Source organism: Rhipicephalus sanguineus, chromosome 1 (assembly GCF_013339695.2).
Source record: "Rhipicephalus sanguineus isolate Rsan-2018 chromosome 1, BIME_Rsan_1.4, whole genome shotgun sequence".
NCBI lineage: Eukaryota > Metazoa > Arthropoda > Arachnida > Ixodida > Ixodidae > Rhipicephalus > Rhipicephalus sanguineus.
In genome coordinates this window covers 204,797,927-204,822,159 of record NC_051176.1, presented here as the reverse complement: position 1 = coordinate 204,822,159, position 24,233 = coordinate 204,797,927, and the positions used below count along the sequence as shown (strand labels likewise).

Sequence of the window (24,233 nt, the reverse complement as noted above, 5' to 3'; positions counted from 1 at the left end):
CACACATAATTCAAGGCATTAGAGTTCATATGCGAGCTCAATATTTATTGATCAGAGGCGTGAGTTGCGGACGGCAAGAACTACGGGAGTTACTTGATAAAAATATATCGTGTGACTCGTCTCTTACAATAAAAAAGTCCTTTCTGGATAGCAACCACTAATAAGTCGCATTTGAAAGTACGAGATGAAAAGGTGCCAAGTAGAGCAGCGAATGAGATATTGGCGGTAAAGCGCAGTGGCACCATGGTATAAAAACGCTAATCATGCGCTTACGGACTCATGAGTCGACTCATTCAGACTCACTCAGACTAAGATCGAGCCGTGAGTCTTAGTGAGTCCGAGTGAGTAATATATTGGTGATTTTGAGTCCGAGTGAGTCCGGTCGAGAAAAAAACTAGTGAGTGTGAGTCCGAGTGAGTCCGGTTGAGGAAAATTTTGGTGAGTATGAGTCCGAGTGAGCCCGAAGGGCAAAATATATTTCATGAGTGAGTCTAAGTGAGCTTCACATTTTTTGCCGACTTATGGCTCCCATCAATTGCAAAAGCTAAAAGCAAGAACCGCTATCAGCGAAATGTATAAAGAGCTGTCATGTTAAGCAGCTAAAACAACGCCAATAAGTAGTCTCGGAATGAAACAGATATACCTTGAACAAGAAGTACAAAGCTTTTGAGATACTAACAGAGTTGTTATTCAAATGAAACACAATTGGTCGCAGTTAATAAATTTTCAAGCGAACATTTATGTGCAAAGGTCTTTAATGCTGCATTATATAGATATATATTAACAAATTTGAGAATGTATCGAAGTATCTTAAGATACAATTGAAATGTATCGTATCGAATACAATCAGTGTTGCAGTATCTTGTATCTGTATCTCAAATACTTCTTGCCTGAGTATGTTGTATTGTATCGCGATACAATTTCAAAGTATCTTTGCCCAGCCCTGAATTTATACGACTAATACCGCTGTCACACAGGGCAACTTGAGCGCACATTGAGGGGGTGCACTTCGCCGCTTAGTGTCATTCGCACGCTGTCATACGGGAACGTGTAGGGACACTCGCTGCAAAGTGCACTTGCCAGCGAGTTCATTCGCCGAACTCACTTTACTGCGACGGAGTGTCTAGCCTAGGTAGCAGCGGCTCGAGAACAAATAAGGCATTATCCGAAGCGGAGTTCATAGCATTTTTAAACTATCGTTTTCGTTATTAGGAATATTTTTATGCATTAAAACATACTATACCACAAAAAACTACTCTGCTATTCTAGCTCTCAGGTGGTTTACAGCCACGACTGCCAGGGGCATGCCCAGCACACACCGTGCAATGGCCACAACCACCGCGTTTGTACATAAAGGTTATTTTAAGGGCTGTTTATAGCTGTAACACATTATTACTTAAGAAACATTGCCTGAAATAAATATCTGTCGTGCTACTTAGCTACCCATCGCCATTACCCTCATTTCCAAAGTACACTTCCCTTTTAACACGAGAGTGTTTTATGCCGGGTCACCACGGCTCCACTGACGCTTTTGCGTCACGGATATGACGTTCTAAAATATAAAGACTAACATATGGCAAAGAAAAAAACTAGATGAAAAGTTCCGTCACTGGGAGTCGAACTTACGACCCCTCGATCCCCAGCGCGTTCTTCACGGCACGTTCTTCCACGTACTAACGGCGTGCTATTTATATACACCATTTGCCGGTGGCTGTACTCAGAGAGCGCGGTACATCAGCGTGTTTTCGTTATCACTAGCGAGATGGCGCGAAGCGTGCGCCTCTACAGGGCGTGGTCTTCCTGCGCGCGCGCTTATCTTGTACGTCTTGCGCTGTCACCGCAAGTTTGCGCTGAAGTTAGAGAGAGCACGAAGCGGCCGCTTTTGCGAAAGGAGCGCGCTGCTCACAAACAAATAAGTTACATCTGTGACAGTTCGCGCTCATCCTGTGTATACTTGTGCGTTCGTTTCGTGCGTCCTCCTTTGTATTTACCAACGCGCTTTAACTGTCGAGCTGTGACAGTTGTTAGTTTGCGCACATCCTATGTTCGTTCTGTGCGTTCTTTCTGCTTGAGCAGCGCGTTGCAAGTTTCGAGCTGCTTGCCGTTCTTCACGTGACATTACAACTTGTTGCTATAGCATTCATTCCTTCGCCCTCGGGGCGAAACAATGTACAACAAACGCTCAACTACGTCTCTGAAGACACGTTTTACTTTCGTGTTATACCGATTCCTATGACAGAGGGATCAACCATGTTTTTTTTTTCGTGCAGCAGCTCGCCGCCAAAGTGACATCATAGGGGCGTAAGTGCACTCGCTCAAAATGACACTTAAATTTGTCAGTGTGACCAAGGTGTAAAACGGTTTTCAAGGAAGGCGTGTATGAGACATAAAGTTCTGACCGCGATTCCCATAAATTGCAGTTGGAAGGCATCCCTGTGGCACGCAGTTGCATGCCCGAGAAATACGAATTTAAAAGCGTACTTCGCTTATAAAGCTGGTGTCACGTAAGCTCCTGTCTCACCTAATACGTTGACAGAGTCACCCATATAAGCATGAATATAGTGCTGATACTTTTGAAATAGTTGGTGTAGTTCTAGTCGTTTCGCTTCTAACTTGGAAAAGTCGCTTTTCCTTTGAAGGCCCTGAATTTACCTATCTAATTTCGGTACTTGTAGAATTTGTGCAGGGCAGCACAGATCTGAATACCGAAAAGCTGATCGTGTAACTCGTGACTGATACTCCTGAAACATAACGTGTGTCTTTGCACCTGGACGGTCCTCAATCATTGAAAGAATTGGTTGTGCACAAAGAGAGAAAGAAGTGGGCAGAATTTTTGAGGAGCTAGTCTAGGGAGTTGCCGACGGGTTTCGAGGCTTCAGAATAGCGTGTAATAAGTCTCCTGTGCCTCAGATTAATGAGGGGACGTGACGTTGCTAACGGGAGCGAGACACCAAGGTACACGCATTAGCCCCTTATTTGCCCCAGTCGCTGTAGTTTATGCTTGGTTATCAGAATTGCGGCCCTTCAAGGGCTTATTTTCCCAAGATTTCGTCATTTAATAAAAAAAAGAACAACAGAGAACTTGAGGTCTCTATAAGCGTGAAACGAAAATCTCGAAAATTGAGCATTAAATGGTGCAAGTTCGCTGCCCTTTGAGAAATTGAAACGGTAAATGCAGCGAGCCAAGCTTCGCGACGAAGAGCGACGGAATCCTCAGATCCGCATTAATCAAAACCGTTCACCTTGGTGAAGAGAACTGGAGTCGTCGATGACCTCGGGTTCTCGCGTGGCAACCAGTTGCACAATATTGTGACGGAGTATATTAGAGCAACTGAATTGCATAGGAGACTGCAATTCAACTGCATAAGAGACTGAAAGCCACCGGAACCTAATGTTGGAGGCCAAAAGAAAGCTCAATGTAGCACCGGTAGCACCGCGTTTAAAACGAGCAACAGGCACTAGCTCGAGTGTCTGGAGGGGAAAGCGGTCGGCATAAGCTATCAGGGTCACCCTGTGCATTGTAAACAAAGTACGCCACGAGGAGACACTGCACTGCGCAATCTGTGGCACTAACAGCCATATCGCAAACGGTCCACGTAATTCGTATTCCGTATCGACCTATATATACTACTTGCTTAAATCCACACTTATAAGTCACTGGACGCACTAGTTGCAGCATTCACGACCTCGGTGCTAACGCTGTGTCTCGGAGAGGAAGGGGAGACAGTGCATAAGGGGTCTTTCTTGGAGGGTATCTTGAATAATAAATAGTATCGCGAATAATCGTTAAGCTCAGAGCACCATAGATTAGGCAAGAAAGAAAGAGAGAGAGAGAAATAGATGAAAAGGAAGAGGCAGGGAAGTTAACCTGGTAGTAATAACCGGTTTGCTACCCTGCACAGGGGTGGGGATATAGGGGTCGGAAAGAGGACAGAGAGAGAGAGAGAGATAAAATTAAAAAAAGACAAAAAATGCACACATGCACACACATGCAGGACGTTCCTATCAGAGCCGTTCTGACAGACCGCTTGAACGCAGAAAGCGCATTAGCGCCTGCACAGCCTTCTTCTGTGAGGTCAAGTCCTGTCGGTGGCGCAGGATTCTTTCTTCCGAAAGAGTGCGCGTGGTCGTCCAATTAATCAAGCGCGTTGCAAAGCGACCGTCTCTGCGAACAGTACTGTGGACAGTCGCACAGAATATGTTGAATCGTTTCATTACTTCCGCAGTGGTCACAAGCTGCGGTGTCGGTCATTCCTATGCGGGACGCGTACGCATATGCAAATGCGCTATAGGCACTTAGTGCAGTCAAGCTTTCCGTATTAGCTGCAGCGCATCGCAAATAGCCTATAGCGAAATTTGTAAGCATTCACTGTAGGAGATGACACGAATTTACGATTCCATCTGTAGCCGTCACTTATCTTGTGACTATACGCGCTCTGCCACGACCGAAGTACCGGTATGTGTGCCATGAATAATGTTCCGCAAGGGCCCATGAATTCCGCGTTCTGCTGTACATTGGGCAATTCTTCGCTTATCATGCTTCCGCGCTACGTAAAACGGATCGCTTATTCAAATGTCGTCTAATTCGTGCTGCAGTCCAAGCGGTTGTCGTTGCAACACCACATCATCCGACCGTGTTGCCTTTATGAAAGCTGATTAGAAGAAACAGGAGTTCTAACACCAGGATACGTTGCCAGGGGGTGGTGCACCAGCCGTGTGCTCCTTCCGAAGTTTTCGTCTGCCGTAGAATACCTAGCGTAAAGCGTCACCTGGCAACACCTGCCGGCCCACCACCCACTTCATGGTTAACTGCGTTGCCCTCCAAAAATAATTCCTGGCACTGACACTGTATATTGTCGCATTTATTAATTATTAACTTCTGGGAATCTGGGAATTCTATCGTTCTAGCCTTCGTACTGACATCATGAATGTGTTCTGCGAATTGGAAAAAGATAGATTTTTTTTTTTGCGGTACGGTTGCGTACATAATTTACATGAAGATGTGTGGAAGCCTTTTTAGTGTGCAGTAGAAGACTCGGACTGTTCGTTTCATAACTAGCTGTGCGGTTTTCCCCGGGAAAAGAAATTCCGGGGAAAACCGGAATTCCTTACCGAAAACAAATCGACATATGCGCTTTGATAAATTGTTTGTTACATTCATAAAGGGGTGTGTAAAATAGCAGCCGCATATCTTTACGGATTTTTTACGTTCGGAAATTTTGGACCCTGCATGTTCTATTTTCGACAACTCTAAAAGCTAAGGAGTAGCCGGCGCCTTATTTGTACACCGACATCTCCTTATATAATATCAATAAAAGAAAGTGCTAGAATGCAGAGTGAGCGATACACTTTCTACAGGCAGCCTCAAATAAAAGATGTTCAACAGCTACAGTAACAACCGATAAAAATGAGGCCAAATTTACTGCAGCATTCATAAATGTTTTATTCGTGCATTTGCATTTCTACAGGAGCGCATACATTTGGCTGCATTTTTTTTATGGTAATCAGCTAAGTGCATTAGAACGTTTGCTTGAGCTGCAGTTACTGATACATATCTGTTGTATATTTTTCTAAACTGTCGTCGCGCCGGAAATCTATTAAGGCTTTGTTGGATTTCTTGCGTGGCAGTGGCCTATTGGATAGAACGTGATACTACAGCTCTTCACCTTTACTTTTTTAATTTTTTTCACGCCTGCACTTTTTCTCCGCTCTTCTTTCCGTCTTTCCTCTTCCCGCTGGTGTAGGGTAGCAAACCAGATGTATCAATTCTGGTTAACCTACCTGCCCATCCCTAATTTGTATCCATCATTTCCTTTTTTTTCGTTCCCCCCTCTCTCTCTGTCTCTCCCATCTTTCCACTCCCCTTCCCTTTCCCCCGGCGTAGGGTAGCCAACCGGACTGCTGTCTGGTTAACCTCCCTGCCTTCTCCCTTTTGTATTCCTTCCTTCCTTCCTCCTTTCCCCACCCATCCCGCAGTGTATGCAAGCATAAAGCAATTAAAATCGCCAGCTGTCGTCTTGCCTTTTTATATTACAAATGTCGCCTCCTCTTTTTAAGTACGCCAAACCATACGGAAAGCTGTATGCTTCCTAAGAGTCTAATGACAAAAAATTAACTTGCACGCCAGTTGTGGCGTAGTGCACGTGAATGTTTTGTCCGCGAATGTATATGGTTTTGTTGTTTTTGGGTGGCGGGGGGGGGGGGGGGGGGGGGGAGGGGAAGTGTAGAGTGCGTGTTGGTGAGCACAGTAGCATTTTGTTGTTCGGCCACATGATGCTCACTATGCCACAACTTCTGTGCGAATTTGCGTACACTTTCTTAACACGAAAGTGTTTTATGCCCCCGGCATGTGGAATAAAGTGGACGCCAACGGGCGAGAAAGAAAAAAAAACAAGAAAAATGATCATCCGCTGGGAATCGAACCCACGACGTTGCGGTCACGACGGTAAGCGCCCGACGCTAAACCAATTAAGCTACCCTGGCATATGTTGGGCGCTTCGCGAACGCGCCTTATATCGTTCACACATTCTCTCTCTGTTGGCGGTGTAGGTAGAGGGGGCGGAGCGGGGCGGTGCCGCCGTCTCTGAGAGGTGAAAATGCACGATTGACGCTTACTAGCGCTTACTCCGTGATTGCGCGTGATATCGGAGGTCATGGTTAATGCGTCTCGATGCTAGCGAGGGACACTGGCCGCACTGGCGTCGCCGAGGCACCCTAGACTCAGTTACGTTTTTTGCCTTTCGCTTCGTGTTAGCGTGCACCGGCTCATCGGAGTAGTGCAGCTTCTACATGCACCAACGGGATTTCTCCGCCGCGGACTACTTCGATTGCGAGAGCACCGACTAACAAAACTGCTGCAATACGCGTTGCAGAAAGGACACGATTTCGACGGGCGAATGTCGTACCTTGGTGGAGCGAGACAGAGGCCAGCGGGACGCACGCGTTTGCGGCTCAAGCTACGAACCTCTACGAACTAGGCGTCAACATGGGTGCATCCACGCCAGACGGTGCTATAGCTGCCAAACACGAATAGACATTGTGCAAGCTCTCATATATCACTACACAATAAGCACTACTTCTTTGAAGACACGTTTCACTTTCGTGTGATATTGATTGCTACGACGGAGAGATCAGCCATGTTTTTTACGATCAACGTTCGATCGGCTATAAGATTGTTTTTGTTGTACAACTTTGCTTGACATAACTCGCTGCATTTTGCTTGCCTATTTGTGCATGCTCTATTAAGCGACTTGAAACCACGTGTCAGTTGCATACTGCACAATCTCAGGGATGGACCCACTTTGTCAGGGGTTTTAGGTGATACATACATACATACATACATACATACATACATACATACATACATACATACATACATACATACATACATACATACATACATACATACATACATACATACATACATACAGATTTTTCTAGGAGCTAGCTATATACTGCTTATTCCATCAATGTGGCTATATTTCGCCATCACAGCCTGTTTAGTGGTGATTTATGCTGACTATTATGTAATATATTTCGCAATTAGTAACCTTTCATATATGTATTTTATGCATAAAATCAGTATGTTTACTGAAGTAATCCCGTCGCCTGTATAATGGTCTGCCACAAGCTTAAATGGTCGCATCTCCTATAAATTTGGCCAAATCAGCGATTAGCTGAGGGCCATTAAAATAATAACTTGCTGAAGAAAACAAAAGTGAGGATTGCCAGTCACTACTAGAATCAGCATCTTAACGGAACGTTGCAGCGCGTTTTGTTCTATGAATTTACATCTTCCCTCACCTAAGTTTTAGCGCAGTTCGCTTCACGTGTCCATTAGATATATGTCGCCTTTTTTTTCTTCACTTGACACAGGTTATCCTAGTGCGAGGTATTTCTTGCGCAGCCCACAGTTACAAGGTCTAAACGAGGAAACAAAAGCACAGCAGAGCGACGTCCGGGCATTCTAGGTTTTGTTCCTTTGCCAGGAACGACGACCCACTTTCGACTTCATGTGGGCTCGGTCCCAAAGCTGTCTAATCTCATCTTGTGAATGAGTCCCACTACACGACCGGATGCAAACCTGCTATGCGCGCCCACTTGTAGTGAAGGCCGCCGCACACATGGTTGTCAGAACCTACGAGGTGACGCAGCTTCTCTATCGCCTGGATATTCTGAGGCCGAAGCCACTATCAGCTTATGTGTTTAGCCCCGGGTGAAAACGTATCTCGCGCCATTCGATCGCTCAGTGAGAGAGGTCATGGCAGGAAAGTTGTTTATACACAAAACGTAGCAGTCGAAGCTCATGGTAAGACAACAAGCCAACTCATGAGGGTTAGCAAAGGGGGCGGATGGTACCGGATCGAAGACAATGATCTAAGCGTACACCTGCGTGTTGTTAGAAATGTAGCGGGTAAAAGGAGCCGGGCGTCATCATTGTTGTCTATGCGGGTGGACCACATTTCAGGGTCGAGTGTATGTATGGTCGCTTCTCTGTGCACACACCTGTCAAAGTATCAAATAGACGTTACTGATTATCCTCCGATATTTCACCTGCGGAAGCGGAGCTCTTCGGTATACATTACAAGTCTCAAGAATTATATGCCCCATTTGGTCGCGATTGGGTACTCGTCACAACATTTTTTTTCGGATATGCTGTTCTTATGCATTACGTATAAACGACGTTACTGTTCTGTTTTCATTGCGTTGTGCTTATTTTTTTAACGGGCAGATCTCCGTGTCGTCTTGGGCTTATATGAGTATGTGTACAAAATAATGCTGTGTGTAATCTTTAGCTTCGGTGCGATGGGCGGCCGTTGTATACGTTGTATGCTTTCAGTACTGGTGCCCGTGGAGAGATTCCTCGTGCGCTAGCTGTCGTGCTTGCGATATTCTGTTTCTTTTTATCATTGCTTGAGTAATAAGTTTGGGATTTATGAATAATTGTACATACCCATGTTTCTAAATAATAATAAAAAAGAAATCTTGCACTACGATTCCTCTAACGACGAGTATCTTAGATCGCCTTCGTTCTCCTGACACCTTGACGCTTTTTTGATGTTTCTCTCACAGAGTGCATCCCCTTGATTTGGTGCTTGCCCTTCGCCAAAGCGTGCAGACGGCACATCAACATAAGCGTGAGTATTAGAGGAAGTAAAGGTGTGATTTGTGCATTGCGCGCATATAAACACTACTAAGGTTACACGTTGCATAGAGTATGAAAATAAACCCAATTGTAGCTATCGCCGTTACTTGATATAACATTTAATTAATCGCTTCACCCAGAGGGTTCCTGGACTAGAGAGCCCTCCCACCTTAGGGTGATGCCGAGCATCGCTCGGAACACTGTTTCGCAAACAAACGTTTATTTCTCTCTCTCTCTTCACACAAATTTTTATTCAACTAAAAATTTGTAGAGGAAATCAAACTTCTACGCAATGTTCTCGTCTTGGATTGCGAAAACGTGCCAGTGAATCTGTCTTCATGACGCTGGAATTGGTCTTGTCTTAAGGGTTCCATTCGCTAGGTATTTTTAAGGGTTAAGCCACAAGTAGGACTCGTTGTGTGCTGTGCATGGAGACAACCGTCCATGTTTCCCACGTCTATTGTCCTAGGAATAGTTCTAAGAATGTTTTCAGAACTTGTTGAAAATTTATTGTTTGCCCACTAAATTCTTTTTAGGCTAAGTAAACAAAAAACAGACTTTTGGAACTAATTAACCTCATGCCTACCAGATGTCCCAGCGATCAAAACAATTCAGCAAAACCACTTTGACGTGTCTAAAACCGCTTCAGCAACATTAAGGGTGCTCATATTACTTTGTGTTTCAACGGACATTACGGTAGGGCCAAGAATAAGCGCTAAGCCGCAGTGGGCTCCGTTCTATATAGCGCTCCACGAAAGAACATCGTCACTGTCGCGTTTATATTTTTTTTTCTGCCAAATGGGCGTCAGTGTCCTTTTACCACGAGTGGAAGATACGGCTACGTATACGGCAGTGACAAGAGGAAGCATACTGGGGCAAACTAGCCTTCCTCCAAGAAATGGGCAATACGAAGAAAGCAATAGTTACGTGAGGTTATTTGGCCACTGAATACTGTGTCAACAGTGACTTGACATTGCTTGTAAGCGGTGCTTGACACATTATCGCAGGCGAAAATGTTTGAGGCCCATGTACTTAGATTTAGGCGCACGTTAATGAACCCTAGGAGGTCGAAATTTCCGGAGCCCTCCACTGCGGTGTCCCTCATAATCATATCGTGGTTTTGATACGTTAAACCCCATATATTATTATTATTATTATTATTATTATTATTATTATTATTATTATTATTATTATTATTATTATTATTATTATTATTATTATTATTATTATTACACATTATCACATTGTCAGGAACCTCTGGCTTTTGAGTTACGGCATCGTTTAAAACTTACTCAGCTTCTTTACAGATGCAGATGTTCTGATCGGCCTCCACATGAACACGGCAGGGTAACTGCATATTTATATGGCATCAATAAAAGTAAACTGGAAGCAGCGTTGCATATGTAAACTTTCTTGACGAAGTCGTTCTGAAGGTCGCTCTGTTATGGCGATTGGCACAACTGTTTCTCGTTTCTTCTTTTTTTAAATCACTACTCAGGCCTACACAAATAGCTATGAAAAAATCGAAGTATGTTATTTAGCTTGTTTATTAAAAATAAATGGAATATAGCTCAGTGCAGGCTGCTATACACGCGCATAAGGCACACGTTCACAAAAAAGGGGGAAAACTCCCGAATTTTCGGGACTGGAGGGTCTCAAAAATTTTTTCAAGTAGGCTTTTACCGGTACATTGTGGCCCTGTATCACTATGGACAGCATATGACTGCGTGAGGTGCTTGTAGCGGAAAAGGAGCCTTTTATAGGCCCCATATACGCGACTCTGCTTAACGCAATGACGTACTTCTTGGACGAGTCAAAGCTAATAAAAACCAACAAGCTAGCTGCGAAACAAACATTACCAGTGCGCCTCCGATGTGCTGACGTTGGTTTTCATGAAAGTTCAAATGCTTCATAAACTTGTCGATCGCGGAACTTGCTTGACTTTTGTCATGCTTTATCGCCGTTTAATAGGCTTTATAATTAGAAGCAAAAACAAACAACAGCACATTCCACAGTTAGCGAAGAGTATCACCATATCATATTCATTTGAAAGCAGCTGTAGACGGGGCGTGCATAACAGCATGAATAAACACATCAACATTTAAAGGGAGAAAAAAAAAAACCCCTCGTTATGCTCGAGATGGCATGCGCCACCTGAAACAAAAAGTGTAACGTAAGCGTTCGTCACTGATGAATGCTAGCCGAAACCTATTTGTGGTTGATTTTCTGAGGTATTCGTTCTTGGGGTATATAAAGTAGGCATTTCTGGCGAAAGGAAAAGACAATGGTAAAGTGGTATTTAACACAATAATGTTATAGCTACGCGTTAGGTACACGAATTTGATACCGGTGCATACCTATACAGCGTCCAAGTACGCATGTCCGTGAACGACGCTAATTTTTTTTGTTTTTTTTTTTTTGCGAACAATCACTTACTTTTCCTGGTTACGTGTGCTGAGGGGCCATACATTATACAAAGAGGAAGGTGGAGCACTAAAGCTATTGACAGGCGTGGTTCGGCCAGCTCAACGCCACACACTTCGAAACATTTAAAGTGCGTCGACAACCGGTTGTTTCACTGCCTTAACTGGGAAAACTTGCTTGGCATTCTACGTACCTTACAACCGATCCACTACGTTAATGACACGACAGTAAAGCTCGCAAGTTGAGAATACTAACGAAAGCTCAAGCCACTTTTCAAAAGACTACATGAAACATAACGTCAAAACATAAGGCACGTGGCAGCATAAACACAACAGCAGGCAAAAAATCGGTGAAATAAATACGCTGAAAACGTGGCCTCGTGCAAAGCAGTTACATAACAACCCACAATTTCCTCGAGGATACGGTACACGGTTGAAGCTGACATTGGCTCAAACAACGATTAAAGGCCTCAGTTCTTCGATATTCATTTCCGTGTAAACATTTCCTAATGTTGTTAATTAACTTGAAATTAATTTATTTGTGATAGCAAATGATCAGCAGCAACAATGTAAATACAGGTGTCTTTACTTCGAGCACGTGCTTGCTCACTGACTTCTCTTGGCCTACATAGTCTGTCCTCATGGGCTCACCTTCACTAGTCATTAGTATTTGCGTGTTTCACCTGTCGGTAGCCGGCTTAATGCCGCCCTCATATTGGATACACGCCCGTCCTCTCGTGTCAGTGAGGCCGCCTCGATCGAGAGGTCGAACGCGTCTACCTGAATTAAAGTATACTCGTATCCTAGACGACGGCGGCATGTATAAAAGCCTTGTGGTGTTATTGTTTCCATCGCGAAGCGCTGCTACCAACGACGCACTACAACGCCGCCCATTGATACAACACCACCCATTGGTCTCGCAAGTTGCTTGCCAGAAAGCATCGCGGCCACCTAGACGGAGCTCACGATCTACGGTACATCGTAAGTGTATCTGGTGCCACTTCTCGAACGTATCGACACTAGAAGATAGGCGCGCATGCGGATGGTCGGCCGCCGACAGCCTCGAGGGGTGACCCCTGCGGCGCGGCCCTTACCCGGTCCTTGGGACTTCGGTCGCAGGCCAGTCGAGGCGGATCCGGTGCGAGCGGCGTTCCCGACTGGGACTCCGCGGCTCCTTTCGCTTGGCCCGGATCCCAGAGAGCGGGCTTTATTTTGGGCCACCCCCTTTCCCCCTAGAAATACTTCCGTGGCTGAGCCCCGGGAGAACGCCGACAATCGCGTCGGCGACGCCGCCGTCGGTCCTTGGCGCGGTCCACGCGGCTTTTCTCCGGGGCCGAAAAAGACCGCCCGCGGACCGCGCGTGTCCGACGCCTTGAACAGAACACATGCGTGTGCCGACGCGTACCACGTTTTCTCTTGGCGTGCACGTGGCCACCGAGGCGTTCCACAAGTGCTGTGGGCCCTCGAAGCCGACACTCATAAGCAGTAAAAAGCTGTAGCTTTAAAGGCAGTGCGCTCCATTTCAATTCGTCTCATCACTACAGACTCAAATGTGAAAGAAGCGGTCTTATAGGAAGGTAATTTCGTTCTATAGCCAACTTGTGAAGTGCAACTGCTGTGTTTTGAGCGCTTCCTTCTGGATTTTAGTTTTCTACGAGACGAATCTCCTTTTCTCTATCACATTAACGGTTCAGTTTAACGAAGAGACTCTAAAAAAAGCTACTGGAAAAAACGAAAGCGAACATGAATCAAGGGACATACTTTTATTAAATGCGAAGCATTTCTTAGCAAACTTCAGGCACTTTGGCATCTATCTATCTATCTATCTATCTATCTATCTATCTATCTATCTATCTATCTATCTATCTATCTATCTATCTATCTATCTATCTATCTATCTATCTATCTATCTATCTATCTATCTATCTATCTATCTATCTATCTATCTATCTATCTATCTATCTATCTATCTATCTATCTATCTATCTATCTATCTATCTATCTATCTATCTATCTATCTATCTATCTATCTATCTATCTATCTATCTATCTATCTATCTATCTATCTATCTACCCGCCTACGTCTGGGCGCTGTCTTGATCGTCTCCATAACTTGTAATATACCAAAATTGGAATAGCAGGGGATCAGTGCATGACGAACACGATTCACTGGTCACGACATGAATAACATGACTTGCCTGTCGCGTACGTCACGAAATCCTTTCCCTCAGTCACGTGTGGCGCATACCTGCATACCGCAGTTCATGTTATGCGGGTATGTGCCACAGGTGATTCACAGTCTCATGACATGACAGGAACTTCATTGGAGTCCTGAGGAACTGATATTTAGGGGAGCCGGAGGTCCCCCCAGATCAAGTGGGTGGCTCCGCCGACGATAGGACTCAGTCAACACATTAACGATAGTCTCAGTCGACACATTAACGGCCAACGCAAGGCAAGTGAGGGAGCTGAAGACAGAACACCCTTGGAAGACGCTCGACTGCAATTCACTCGTCCACGTGGTCCGCCAGAATGACGCAGTGTTCTCTTCATTTCATATGGGGCTGGGCGACGGCCGCATGCTGACCGAGGATGACACCAGATTGATTGAGAGCCGCTTTGTCACACGCGAAGAAGGCGCCGCTAAGTGCCCTGACGGCATACGGCTATACTTCAGCAATGCGGACGTCGACCGCTATAACGCACGTTGCCTCAACGCTGCGGACAACGTGTTATGTCATCCCGCATGCGATAACATAACTGGCTATAAGAACGAGCAGGTACGCAGGGATGCCCTGACCAAGGTAGCCAACATGAACGGAAGCGACATGGTTAGCCTGCCGGCCTCAATTTACCTGAGCATCGGCAAGCCGTACATGATCACGGCGAACATCGACGTAAGCGACGGCCTCGTTAATGAAAACATGGGCATCTTGTGGTACATCGAGCGTGAGGAGCAAGGCAACCTCTTGCGACTGTGGCTTGAATTTCCAACTTCCATGGTAGGCATTGTCGTCCCAGCCAGGACGAAGCACGTCACTACCTCACACTCTCAATAGAATTGAAATGAGTGCCCGTGGGACCACCCTAACCATGACATACGCCAGAAAAATACCTCGTGTAAGAGGGCAAAGTTTCCCCTTGCGCAAGCAAACGCCATAACTATATATAAGTCTCAAATGGCCGCATACGTCCAGGGAGTCTTCGGATACGATAAGCGCCATCCACTGAAGTTGGTCTACGAAGTTCTTTCCAGGGCTACCAGCCTCAACGGCCGATGCCTCAGCAGAGTGTGACGTTGGGCGAGTTGGTGCATAGCTTAATAAAATATTTGCGGCGCAACTGAGACAACCAAGGAAAAAAAAAGAGAAGACAGGATAGGGCGCCACCACCAACGCAAAAGGTGACTTCAGGTTCCGACATGTCGCCGGCTCTATCGACACAGTCTGTCGAAGACATGACCAGGGTAGCAAACAGACCTCTAGACATTGCCTTGGACCGGGCTACCACCTTCATTCGTTGTCACAAGCACAACACCACCTCACGCTCGCCGCTCTCAACGTACAGTCTGTGCACGCGCACGTGCACGACCTCGAAAAAGACGCTCTGCTCACAGAAATGGGCATGTTAGCACTGTCTGAAACCTGGAGTGATGAGCCCACTGCAATCACGGGATTTCAATGTGTCATGCACAGCAAGCGGCCTCATTGCAGACGCGGAGGCGTGGGCACAATAAGAACACGTCGATGTGCAACTTCAACGTAGGCCGCATCGCACTTCGCCGGCCGCCAGACACCGAACACACACATACAATGAGCGGAATCGGTGAGGACTGCGTTGCGCACATCAATCACAGTAACAAAGAAATTGCACTTTTATTTTTATTTATTTATTTTTACATACTGCAGCCTCAATGAGGCTATTGCAGGAGTGGGAAAAGAAAACAAAACAATAACAGCAAATCAACATTCATGAACATGCTTCCAGAAATTCTTTCAGTGGTAAGCAGCGCACACTTCCGGGCAACAAATTCCAGGCTTCTATAGTTGCAGGAAAAAAGCTATATTTGAACATGTCAGTGCGGGTGAAAAAAGTTGTAATGTTAAGGGCGTGGTCGCTCCGCGTAGATAAAGGTCTGGAGAACTGAAGATAGTTGTCTAGAGTGTCGAGGCGGGGAGAATTGATTAGATTGTAAAGGAATTTGAGGCATTCAACGTGGCGACGCTTCGCAAGTGTAGTGAGACCTAGGTGAGGAAGACAATTCGACGGAGAAAAATCCGTGTCATATCTTTTGCATACAAAACGCACAGCTCTTTTTTTTTGCCGCCATCTACGTGATAACTGTCAAGAACCCCTTCCACACATGCACACGGGTTCGTGAAACGTGCGTGCGGTCTCCTTCATTACGGATAAGTATAAGAACTACATATCGGCTTACCGCGTCTGGTGTTGGTCATACTTATGTTGCTGTTGGCATCGTTACGCAACTGTAAGCAACTGGTCATATAACACATGTGCGACTCTTCAACATATGTGTGTGCGTATACGATTTGCGCCTATCTTTAGCGTCGTTTCGTAACGTCTCGCTCAATGTAAAAAAATTACTCCACAGCCATTTTCCCGCCGCATGCTTCGCATTACATCGATTCCCACGGTACGTGGTACTTGCCGAATTTTTCTGTAAGAACTTGCATATGCTTTGAACTGCCTTGGACGCGTCCGCAGTCTTGGGATTCTAATTAACCAGAGGTCAGGACGCCGTGGTTTTCTAGAGAGTCGCTGCTTGGTGAAGAGCCCAGTCTCAAGGTTTTTCTCAGGCAGTTAATGATTTTCGCGCCCGGATACCTGCAGTTGTACTTTATCAACTGCGAAGAAATCTGCGCAGACTCTGCGACAATATAATACGCTAAATCTACCAGAACTGCACCCGCCTGATCATGACCACATGAATAGGTGCAGTGATGTGTTTCATTGATTTAGCACCTGCTTTTATGGCTTGGAATTTTATTACGGCCACAGCGACAAAGAACGTGCTACAGCGTGCAGAGACTGCCGCTAGCTGGTGTGTCGGCCCGCCTTGACGACAGACCCTTGTCGGAACAGTCAGCGCTAGAAGGTCGACCCGAACTGTCTTCACACCGGAGATCAATTAAAGGGACACTAAAGAGCAAAACGATTTTTCTCGCATTAGTAAAGTACTCTTCCACGATACCAAAAACACCACGCTTACTGCGAGAAGACGCTTAATAAGCGAGAAAACGCGCAAAAAGAAAATACAGGTGGCGACGCCACCTTGGAATTCCCGCACCATTTGCGGTGACGTCACATATTTTTGACGGTGCCTGCTTGGGCGTACGTTATTCCGAATCGGTTAAATCGAAGTACATTGTCCTCTGAGGGGGCCAGAGACTTGACATTACGTGTTTGTGGAAATTTCGTCGAGCCAGTGGCGCCAAAACACGTTAAATGCTGTTTGAAATCTTTTACGTCACGAATGACAAAGTTCGGCGCGAAATGTAAAAATGAAACTTTGAACTTGGTTTTCTCCTCTAATAATAAACCTATGGTGGTGAAATGAACTACACAAGAGTTCTCCGAGCACACTTTGTCAATCTAAACCAATTCATTGTTTTTCTTTAGTGTCCCTTTAAGGCTTTATTGAACTTTGTGCGTGGCAGTGGCCTATTGAATAGGCCATAATGCTCCCGCTCTACACCTTCCTTTTATTTATTAGTGTTTTTTTATCGCGCGTATGCTTTCCTCTCTTCGTTCCTTTCCATTTCTTTTTCCCTTTCCCCCTCGCCTTAGTGCAGGGTAGCAAACCGGATGCTAGAATTCTGGTTGACCTCCCTGCCTTTCTCTCGTTTTATTATCTCTCTCTCTCTCTCTCTCTATTACGGCCACCTCTGCATGTGTTTATCAATGACTGGAGCGGCGTTTCTAAATTGCGCAGCACTCACGTAGGTAGCGACATGCGTTTATGTTTCGACACTGTGCAGAACAGAGATGCATTTCAGCACTTCGTTCGTTGTTGTGGGAAAGTTCATCGTGCTGCACAAAACATTTCTAGCGCAACAGCGTGCTTCATTCTGCCATGACAGCATGCCCTTTGATGCAAATAATTAAAAAAGAAATTAGTGAAGAGTTTTTTCTATAATATGTGGGAAGTTATTCCACAAATTATGATCCCAGCTTCTGCTGCGAAGCTCGGGCAGAAAAATGATAATTTTCTCTCAAATCTCTAATTTTTAGTTGTCTCAGACCACCGTCAAACACGAGATATGCAATGTTGTATAAAATTGTTAGATATTGTTGCCAGTTCTAAGATACATGATCATATGCTCCTCTAAAGAATGACGGTTATTTTCAGTTCCTAAATGTTCCTTCGCTCGTTTTTACGGAGTACTGCACGCAACGCTATTTTATCAGTGTAGACCGGCTGCCACTCCACAGAATGTTGAAACTTGCGGAGGATCTTGACGTCAATGCGTCGCGCAGTGTTCATATTTATTGACCTATGCAGTCACCAAATTATGAAACAAAATGAGGTTGCTGCAAAATGAGTTTAAGTTGCTTCTGAATTCCTTCGGTTACTCTATGCATCTTTGTGCTTAGTGATAGGTGTATCTTGTTTGTACCTTACGATATGCGATACCTCAGCAGATGCACCTAGATACAAATGCTGAGACTTGTTTTGACGAATCTGTCGTAATACAGATACAAAATACGCCTAACGGTATATTGAGATGATATTTATAATATTTAAGGTACATCTTTCCTTTGTACGCCCCCGCTGATGCACTTCACAAGATTTTTCTTATTATGTATGATGTTTCGCGCGAATGCATTTCTTTTCGTTTAATTCTGCTTTGAATATTCATTTTGTATGCTTGAATTCCTCATTTACTTTAATGACTTTGCACCCCTGAATTACAAAATTATTTATATAGATGAAAATTTCCTTCGAATTGCGTTAGTTTTGTCTACTTTTTCATAACGAGGAATGCCTGTTCTTGTTTGCAAAAGGCATCTATTTCGTTTGGGTGATATATATATATATATATATATATATATATATATATATATATATATATATATATATATATATATATATATATATATATATATCAATTGCCCTTCGTGGCAATTAATAACACGTTATATATAGTTTAGCCTTGGACCTTTATAGATAGATAGATAGATAGATAGATAGATAGATAGATAGATAGATAGATAGATAGATAGATAGATAGATAGATAGATAGATAGATAGATAGATAGATAGATAGATAGATAGCCGACTCAATTGGTGGTTGGAGAGGCATGCAGACAGGCAGGCAGGCAAATGAATAATAAATAATAAAGCTGCTTGCTATTGAAAAAGCTTAGCGCGCTCTTGAATGCGGGAAAACCAAGTTCGTGACTGGCTCATACTGTTAGCGAAAAAAAAAGTAGCAATGCTATTTTCACCCATCTATTGTTCCGTTGAACTTCGCGATTAGACAATACAATTTCTTTTTTTTTACTTTTCGATCATGCCTTCCCTTTCGAAGTCGGCACCATTCTCCTCGTTACCTTCCTTGCACACTTTTTTTTCTTTCCGAGCTCAGTTACAGGTAAAACATTCGTCTGCATTTCTATTCCTTATTCATGCTCGTTTCCTTTATTTTCTAAAACTTAAGAGAGAGGGAAAGGTTAAGTGAACGGCAGGGAGGTTAACCAGAAGCTTTTCTGTTTGCTACCCTGCACTGGGGAAGGGGTAAGGGGGATAGAAAAGTAAGGAAGAGAAAAAAAAAGAGTAAGATAAAAAGGGGGGAAAACGCACACACTCTAGCACGGGAGCATCATAGTCGTTTAACGAGGTTGGTTGAGCGGGGGAACTTCAGCAACGCCTTCGTCGCTTTCTGGTCGGAAGCTAGAACGTTCCGGCACTCCAAGATTGACTGTTCCGAAAGCAGCTGGTCATCGAGGCGTGCTAGCGTTGCTGAGAGCTGTTGTCTTTGGGAACTATAATGAGGACAGTGACACAGGACGTGTGCAATGGTTTCTTCGCTGCCACAGTGAGCACAGGCAGCACTGTCTGCCATTCCGATTCGATAAGCAAAGCTGTTCGTGAAGGACACTCCAAGCCACAGGCGGCAGAGGACTGTTGTTTCGGATCGGGATAGTCCGGATGGAATTTGAAGTTGAAGTGATGGATCCAGACGGTGAAGGCGGGTATGCAGAAAACCGGGCGTATTCCACATTGATTGCATTAGATCATGTGCGAGCGAGCGGATCTTTGACGCTGCATCAGTTCGTGATAATGGAATGGCTTCTTGCACGCCACCTTCATGAGCATTCTTTGCAGAACTATCGGCATGTTCGTTGCCGTCGATGCTACAGTGGCCTGGAAGCCACTGAAAAGTTATGCAATGCCCTTTGTCCTTTAATTCCTGGTAGGTTTTTCTTATTTCTAATACTAGCTGGTCTTGTGCACCACGACGTAAAGCTGATGACAGACACTGCAGGGCTGACTTCGAGTCTGTAAATATGCCCCATTTCTGTGGTGACTCTGGTTCAATTCTTCGAAGTGCACTGCGGAGTGCCACAAGCTCCACAGCAGTCGACGTAGTCCTATGAGACGCTCTAAAATGATAGATTTCGGATTTTGCAGGGAAGATAACAGCTCCTGCAGATCCCCTAACAGTTGTAGAGCCATCCGTGTAAAGTTTAACGTGGTCTGCATATTCCTCATGTAGCATCAGCAGAGACAGCTGCTTTAAAGCTGGCGACGAGAGATCTGCCTTCTTCCGAACCCCTGGCACTGTCAAAGGATGTTTAGGCTGTTCCAGGCACCAGGGGGGTGTCTTGATTCTTTCAGGAGGTGTGTAGCCTGTTGGAAGGCACTCTCAGAAATTCGAAATCCTCTTGCAAAAGGAGGCACTGGGCCGATCTTCTGGAAGTGAGGCTAGGTGATGGGCAGGGGCGATAGCAAGGTGCCTAATGTGTGCCCTAAGCACCTCCAAGGTTATGTGAATGCTAGCCGGATGATCCTTTGCAATGGCAATAGTCTCCGCTGTTGATGCGCAACGTGGCAGTCCGAGACAAACTCTGAGTGCCTGACCCTGAGCATTTTCGAGTGTACGTATGTTGCTTTTGCAAGTGTTCGTCAGCACTGGTAGACTGTACCGCAGGTACCAGAGAAATAGAGTCCGGTATAATTGCAACATAGCGTGGACCGATGTACCCCACGTTTTCCCTCCGAGGAATTTGAAAAGATGGGAGATGGCTGTCCAGCGCTTCTTAAGACCAGCCACATGGGGGCTCCAGCAAAGGTCTCTATCGATGATGACGCCCAAGAATTTGTGAGTCCTGGCGTAACAAATATTTTGCCCATTGATTGATATGGCATATGCTGTCATTGGCTTCGGCGTAAATGCGACCAACGCAGATTTCTCAGGTGAAATCTCGAGGCCTTGTTCACTAAGGTACGCCGATATTGAAATCGCGGCTTTTTGAAGCCTTGCACGCACCTGAGGCCGTGTTACACCTGATGTCCAAATACAGATGTCATTGGCATAAATGGATATATGAACTGAACTCGGTATCCGTTCCACGAGTCCGATCAACACAATGTGGAATAACGTGGGGCTTAAGACGCCACCTTGAGGAACACCACGGTGTGTGTAGTGCTGAGACGTTGGTCCATCATCAGTTTGCACAAAGAATGATCTCATGTGTAGGTAGCAGCAGATCCAACGGTACACTCGACCACCAAGACCAACCGATTCGAGGGCGTCAAGTATGGCCTCATGAGAAACTTTGTCGTATGCTCCTTTTACCTCCAAGAAGAGCGCGACGGATAAACGCCTGCTCATTTTCTGGTGTTGGACGTAATTTACCAGATCAATGACATTGTCAATGGAGCAACGAACGCGTCGAAAGCCAGCCATGGCATTTGGGTATACGCTGTAGCGTTCCAGGAACCACTCTAGCCTGGCAAGGATCATTCTCTCCATCAGCTTCCCTACACAACTAGCCAGTGCTATTGGGCGGTATGATGCCAGCTCTAGTGGTGATTTCCCAGGTTTTAGAAGCGGGACTAGACGGCTTGTTTTCCATTCTTGTGGGACTTGCCCATCTCGCCAAGATTCGTTGAACACATCTAGCAGAGCTTCTCGTGCCCGCTCATTGAGGTTGCATAACATGTGGTATGATATGCCATCTGGACCAGGCGACGACGACCGATTGCATAAGGCGATAGCCGCATCCAGCTCCTCAATCGTGAAAGGCATGTCCATGCGTGAGTCCAATGAAGTAGGTGCGAAATCAGCAGCAAGGGCTCCTGTGCAAGTCGAACGGCCCGCGATCTTCCTGCAAAAATCTTCAGCTACTTCGATATCCCGTCGGTGTTGGAAAAGTGCCAAAGCTTTGAAAGGAAATCGCTGTTCGGGAAATGTACGTAGGCCTCGCACAGTCCGCCGTATCTGTGATAGAGGTTTTCGGGAGACCAGAGACTTCCAAAGTTCATATACATAAAACTTAAGAGGTGACTTAGTAACCCATAGCTTCGTAGCTTACTTAAGCTATTTAGTTCACATCTCTTAAGAAGCTGTGGGCCTTCTAATGGAAGATGCACAGGGATAATGCACGCAGTTTAGTTTCTGTGAGCATGCAAATCTCGAGGTATATGACAGACTGGCACTTTCAAATCAACAGAAAGCTATGTTTTTCATGTCTTATAAAAATTCGCGCAGAATCTTCTTTGGGAGTCGTCTAAGTGCTGCGTAAGCGCAACATTTTTTTGCAGGTAGCAGCCGTCCCTGGAGCGCCGTTTTCGGGTGGCATCGGCATGGCGTCGTTCATCTTTTCTCTAGCACTTCTCAGCGTCTCGAACGCTGTCCCATGGCACGCGCATCCCGCGGCCACCGAAACTTGCGTTTGGCACTAGGATTTTGCAAATCTAATCTTCCCGATGTGTGCAGTCCTCACGGTTGGCCTTACATCTACTTCCACGAAATTCAACGTAGCCATCATTGAGAGTGTTATCTTGCTACATTTGTTTTGTACCGCGGGTACAACGGTTTCATATAGGTCATATACGTTGGCATTCTGCAAGCATGGAGGCGTAGCGTAGTGGCTAAGACGCTCGCCTTCGAACGTGAGGGCCCGGGTCCAAACCAAAGCACACGAGTGAGAACTTAATTTATTTTACTTCTTTATAGCGAAGATGGTCTTATGTGACTGACGGACGGACAAACACTTTTCTCGTTGAGTCGGCATAGAAATGCTTACGCATTTAATAACCATGACCAATGCGTTGTGAACGTAGACGTTAGGTCATCATTCGACTCTTATTGGAGGTATTGTAAAATAAACTTTAGAGCTGTTTGGCCATAGTTACAATACACTTTCTGCTGAAGGCAGCTCTGCAGCGCCTGATATTCGCTTTACGCCGGGGACCTCACGAGCAACTAGTGTTGGAAATAGAGAGCTGCTCCATTACCTCTTCGTGCAAGGACATGACATCACCTTTCAGTGGCCTCCAAGTCACTGCGGCATATTGGGCAACGAACATGCCGACGCAGATGGTCGAACAGCACACGAAGAAGGCGTACAAGAATCCATCCCGTTATCAAGAGCGGATGCTGCGTTGAAAATTCGAAAGACTGCCAATCAAGACATAAAATCCTTGTGGAACACACCAAGTTTACAGCACACGCGACTGCATAGACTGGACCCGTGTCGTTGACTTCGGCCTCCATCCGGACTCTTTCGACTCGAGGCAATGGTGCTTTGCCGACTGTGGCTTGGTGTTGCTTTCACTAAATATTTTGCCTTCCGAATCGGCATGACAGACAGTGCTGCTTGCAGCCAGTGTGACAGCGAAGAAACGATAGACCACGTTCTTTGTCGCTGCCATCGCTACAGCTCGCACAGACTGTCGCTAGCTGCTGCGTTGTCCCGCCTTGACGACAGACCCCTGTCGGAACAGTCAGTGCTGGAATGCCGACCCGAACTGTCTGCACAGCGAAAATCATTTAAGGCCTTACTGAACTTTTTGCGTGCCAGTGGCCTACTGAATAGGCTTTAGCACTCCTGCTCTACACCTTCTTTTTGTTTATATCTTTTTATCGCGCGCCTGCTTTCTCTCCGCTTTCCTTTACATCTTTCTTTCCCTTTGCCCCTCCCCTTAGTGTAGGGTAGCAAACCACATGCAAACCGGCAGTTATGCCACTGTCGTAGGGACGTGCTTTCTATGGTTAGATGCGTTTTAGCGGAAAACTGGATGCACGACCAGACTTGCAAATATAGAAGTGGTTTTGTTCTTTGCGAAGTACTGTTATCACCTCAAGTGTGTATCACACGAAACAGTCAAGGTAATCAGGAAGGTCAGTGACTGCCTCCTGTAATACAAAAATCACTTCAGCCGCAGGAAGGAAATAATGAATGCGATAGCAACGAACAGGAATGTTATACGAAGTAAGGCTAGCAGCTCACTCCTTTAGCACAAGACCTGGCGGAACTCAACAAAACGCTGGCGTAAGGAAACGTGGTCGCTCCAGCTATGGTGTACTAGAATGGGGTAGTGTGCCGTCTCCGCAGCAAACCAATGGGAGAATGGTGGTCGCTTTTGCGATGACGCCACCAGAAGGGCGCCACGATCGAACGGTGTGCCCGGC

The 24,233-nt window shown here is 45.5% G+C and overlaps 1 protein-coding gene across 1 annotated transcript in view; it reads right to left on the bottom strand.

Moving 5' to 3' along the window:
* The window catches only part of LOC119405993 (uncharacterized), a 71,249-nt gene extending 58,447 nt beyond the window's left edge, over window positions 1-12,802 (bottom strand). The window contains exon 1 of the mRNA XM_037672818.2: window positions 12,663-12,802. The gene's annotated coding sequence lies outside the window, so the exon portion shown is untranslated. The remainder of the gene's footprint in view (window positions 1-12,662) is intronic.
* Between the last annotated feature and the right edge of the window lie 11,431 nt (window positions 12,803-24,233).